This window comes from Sander vitreus, chromosome 18 (genome assembly GCF_031162955.1).
Source record: "Sander vitreus isolate 19-12246 chromosome 18, sanVit1, whole genome shotgun sequence".
NCBI lineage: Eukaryota > Metazoa > Chordata > Actinopteri > Perciformes > Percidae > Sander > Sander vitreus.
The window spans coordinates 5,511,827-5,517,240 of NC_135872.1; the positions used below are offsets into that span (position 1 = coordinate 5,511,827).

At 38.5% G+C, this 5,414-nt stretch overlaps 1 long non-coding RNA gene across 2 annotated transcripts; it reads left to right on the forward strand.

Moving 5' to 3' along the window:
- The first annotated feature begins 364 nt into the window (after nt 1-364).
- Nucleotides 365-5,144, forward strand: LOC144533727 (uncharacterized). Of its 2 annotated transcripts, none has more exons than XR_013503463.1 (4): nt 365-450; nt 1,049-1,142; nt 1,912-1,991; nt 2,098-5,144. It is a non-coding gene; the product is annotated as an uncharacterized LOC144533727 (long non-coding RNA). The 2 variants fall into 2 exon arrangements; XR_013503462.1 differs by having other exon boundaries at nt 1,912-1,987.
- Nucleotides 5,145-5,414: the final 270 nt, after the last annotated feature.

Here is a 5,414-nt window from a genome sequence, read left to right on the forward strand (position 1 = left end):
TATTGGTTTTCAAAATGCTTTAAAAAATGACACCACCCTCTATCTTATCTCCACAACTATCTTTTGATATAGAGTACCCTATCTGTGTGTTTAGACCGTAATGACAGGCAACTGAGTCTTTCTGAGAGCAAAAGGACACACCTGCACCTATACTGTACGTAAGTGTAGGCTGAGTCAAACACTGTTTGTGTACAGAGCTGAGATGAGACAGAGGGCTGCACTGCCAGTTAGACCAGTTTCAAATATTCAAACTACAAACATGTCACAGAGTTTGAATACTGCCACACCTGTCTATGGAATCTGCTTACCTGCATGACTGTGTGTGTGTGTGTGTGTGTGTGTGTGTGTGTGTGTGTGTAAGCAGCAGAAACCAGTTTGCACAGAATCAGCTGTCCGGCTCATCCGTGGGAACAATGGGATTAAGAGCTATCTGGCATCCCGTTTGGCGAGGTAATTAACACAGGCTGAATTAAAATACAATGAAAGTAACAAGATTGTAAATCTGCTTTCTGTTTGCTGACACAGCTCGAATGTCAATTTACATCTTGTTTTGGTATAACTTGGAAACAATGACATACAAATGACCTTCCTAAATCTTGTAAATAAGACGCTGACGTGGATCATGGTACGAGTATCGGCAACACTTTGTCTGACTCATCATGAAATAGGCAAGTTAGAGAGCGAATAAGAAATGTGGTCAAATGCGTGCCAGACCCCTTCAGCAAGTGGTTTGAGTCATCAGATCACAATGTTGGTCGTTCACACTTTTATATAGTGCAGTCCACTTGTAATCCGATTGCCCAAGATGCATTTTAACCAAAGTGTAAACAGGGTCTTAGGCAGTTGTTGAAACTCCATCTGCAAAGGAAGCATGTGTGATTCAGTTGAAAGCTCCAGAACAGATATTAATGGACTTTGTGGTGAGATTATGTCAAATGAAGCTTAGCGAAAGGTCGATCAGGAAGACTCCCTTTACTCACTCACTCATTCTCATTTGTGGAGGGCTTTGCTGTCAAACTTTAAAATCCGTTCTCCTCTCTGCTGTCAGCTGTCATTTCAACATGAACGGATGCGACCCTCCTCCACCCCTTCCCCTCCAGTCTTCATCATATCAGCGAGCAGTCCACATGCCATCATCAACAGTAAGTCTTCAGCAACTCTCTTCATCACCACCACCAGTGTCTAGACCACAGGGAGAAATATCCTGAACTAATCACGACATCACTACCCCCCTAAATAAACCACGTCACCATGGGGTCTAATTACCAAAATACTCTTTTCTAATTCTTTTAATCATGCACTTAAATAAAATGTAAAATGTGATTCTCTGAATGAAGTCTCTCCTGATTGAACTGTTTCCAAGGTCAAGAATGAACTTAAGTTTCATCTTTTAATTATTAGTTTTAATTAAGGCATTATTGCCACCAGTATGAACACAAATCAACTGTATTTTTAGACAGTGTTGTAGGTATATCGAAACATTTTTTCAATTGTACACACACACACAATGTTCCTTACTATTATTGGTCTCCAAATTCTTCACGGTGTGCTCATTGACATAATAACTAAATTACAACCTAATCTGAGCAATCCTGCCACACATTCAATGTCAGATCATCTATAAATGTTTCCACAGCAATAAGCTACATTCAAATTGAATATGTAATGAGTCACCCAAATGTTGCACAAATCATCCTTATTTCCAGACAGGATTTAGATGTTCACAGACTATAAAGATAGATAAGAGATAGATGCAGAGTATAACACAGAAAAACCCACACTTTCTATTAATAGCATATTGTATTTTGAGGTTTGTGCAGCCCTAGCAGAGGTGCATGTACTCTCTCAATGCTTTCTACTCTACCATTAAACAGATATTTGTTTTTGTGTGTCTGTTTTCTAATCTCTTAGAAATGTTCCCCCCTGCGCCCATGATGCCTCCTGTTTCTGTGGGTGCATCGACACCGTTAATACAATGAATTAATCAGCAAGTATTTCCTACACTTCTTCTCTGCTCCTTCTAACCAACATCGTGATGAACTTGAATCCACTGATAGTCACACTAACCCTGCTTCCTTTTCTTCCCTCTGCCTTTAGAAATCCCCAAAACACTCCTGGTCCTCTGCCATCCCTGTAATAAAAGGAAACACTTAAGCTGCCTACGTTTCCCACAGTCCTCAGCTGCAGGCAGGCAGAAAGGACTGTAATTTGCCTGTTTAATTACCAGGCTATTTAAAGTGGTGTGCATGTGTGTGTATGTAGTTGAGGGGGTGGACACTAGGCACTACTGCACTGTTATACTGCACTTACACGGTACACACACACATCGCAAATGCCCTGAGCTTCACACACACACACACACACACACACACACACACACACACACACACACACACACACACACACACACACACACACAGACACACACAGAGGAGCTACAATAAAGCTGTCAGAGTCTGTAGCAGCTCAGAGAAGAGAGCAGAAAAAGAGAGGATTGAGAGATAAATGGAGAGCACACAAAAGGAGAGTTGAATAATTCATGAAAGTTTTTTTTTCTGACGGAGCTTTTCATTTGTCATCTTCTCTCTTCAGAGGATGTTCTTGAAGTAAACTTTGATAACAGCTTCTATTGACTTGCAGTAACACAGTGTGAAAGACACTGTGACACAAGGCTGTCTGTACAACATGTTCTGTGAGCTCACATGACATGCTTTTAATTATCAAAGGCCATATCAGAAACAACAGGAAAAATGAATGGATGATTATGTGTTTATCATCAAATATATTATCAAAAGTGTTGATTCCTGGGAAACCTAAAGCTGTTAACACATTAACTTGATATTGACTAAATCTACATTTTACATTTTCTTTTACATTCTATTCTCTTTGTTTTATTCACTGTTCAGCTCTTTATACTAACAAATATATATTGTAAACACATATACATATACAGTATATATATATATATATTAGGGCTGTCAATCGAATAAAAAAATTTTAATTTAATTAATTACATACTCTGTGATTAATTAATCAAAATGAATCGCATACATAATTAACGGTGCCTGAACCGATACTTTTTAAGAAAGTAAAAAAAGAAAAAAAAAGGTGACATTAAAGAACGGCTTGTTTATTGCTAAGGCCATATGGTCAAAATTAAATGATTTAATAATAATGTATAACAATAACAATAACTTATTTCACTAGAAAATTGCTGTTGAACGACAAAAACAACCACCAGATGGGAAAAGGACATTTACAATAACTTCAAATGCACCACGATGCTGTAGTTTACCAGTTTCATTGAACGCACCGTCTGTGTTGTTTCTCCGACGGCAGCTGCAGATTGTTACATCCCAGTGTTGAATCCTCTACAGTAAAACACAGTCACACTTTACACCGTTCCAGCTACTAGCTAGCGGTAGGCTAACGTTAGCTGCTGTTGAGTATAGTCTTAACTAGCGTCATGTGCAGCGGTGTTTGTGTTTCAGAGCATCAGAGAGAAGCGCAGACATATCAGTGGCACCAGATTTCGGTAGCCATGGTTGGCAGGAAGAAGATTTTTACAAGTAAATGTTCCAATTAATGATCCAGGCAGAACATTCTCGTCTCCCTCCTTCATTTTACAGTCCAATGGTGGCTAGAACGGCTCCGGGTCAAACGTCAATATGGAATGGATTAATCTGCGTTATTTTTTTTAACGCGTTATTTTTTCTCAGATTAATTAATCGAAATTAACGCGTTATTTTGACAGCCCTAATATATATATATATAAATTATATGTATTTTCTCCCACTTTGTATATTTTGACCATTGTGCACCACAACACCAAGGAAAATTCCTTGTATGTGGAAACCTACTTGGCAATAAACCTGTTTCTTTTTTGCCTTTGAACAAACTGTGAACTGTACATAAAGACTATGGTTTGAACAAAATTAACTTAAACATTGATAGAGATGTTTAGAATACAGTCGGTCAGTCTGCCCTCCACTTTGGTCTAAACTTAATAACTGAACAACTATTGGATGGATTGCCATGAAAGGAGGCATGTATGTTCCCCCATAGGATGAATCCTAATGACCTGGATGTTTCCTCCAGCGTCACCATGAGGTTTTGAGTGAAATGTCTCAACAACTATTGGATGGATTGAGGTCAAAATTTCAATTTGTAGAAATTCTTTGGTTTATGACTAAATACATGAAAAACTAATGACATTCCCGCGAATCTCAGCTGTACTTTCTGCTTAGTGCTTATTAGCAAATATTGGTCGATTGACTACCATGTTGGGAGACTATGTTGAGGACAGAAATCAGAGTCTAAAATCAGAATTTGAACACATGTATTTGAGAAGGTAAATGGGAGACTGATGTGTGCAAATCGTCTGTAAATAAGGAATGGGGAATATCCCACCTTGTACTCATTGTTCTTGCAAGATGAAGATGTTTAGATAATGTGAACAGCTTTTATTGCACATATCCAAATCTTCACATTCTACAATACAATAACTACATACTATATATTTTGAATAGAAAATGTATAGACCTTATTTATAGACCTGACTTGAATGCCAATATAATCATTAGAGTATTTGCTCTCTTAATCTGCACATCTACCAGTCTTATATTTCTTACAACGTCTTTTAAATTCTGTTGTGTATAACTATTCTTAAACTTGGCTTTTATCTTGATGTAAGCTGCTTTAATATAATCTCATCTTTCGAAACACAAGATAGCAGATATGGAACAATGACGCTTTAATAATTCATGCATATTTCTTGTCTCATTTTCTACATTTGGCTTTAAATGACCCTGAATGCAACATTCGGAGCACAAGAAAACAAGCAGATTTAAATAGCTCTTTTATGCCTAAAATTATTTCTATAAAAGTATTTTTCCATGGCTGAAGAAAATCATGTCCTTTACTGTAAAACCTTCTGAACCCCTGTCCTCTCACTCCTTTTGAGATGCAAACACACTATTTTTCTTTGTTTGCACTGTGTGTGTATGTGTATGTGTGTGTGTGTGTGTATGTGTGTGTGTGTGTGTGTGTGTGTGTGTGTGTGTGTGTGTGTGTGTGTGTGTGTGTGTGTGTGTGTGTGTGTGTGTGTGTGTGTGTGTGTGTGTGTGTGTGTCATTCAGCTAAATAAAGCCATGGAGTGTTGTGCTCAGCATCTCTGCATTGCCTGTTCATTGTGCTGCTGGGAAAGCAACAGTAGCAACCCCGCAGATGATGCACCATGTCAGCAAACACATAACAATGGATTGTCTGGTGTGTCTAACTCACACACAGACACACAGACACACACACACACACACACACACACACACACACACACACACACACACACACACACACACACACACACACACACACACAGGATGTTTTGGGAGTGACTCCTGGCTGTCACTAATGTA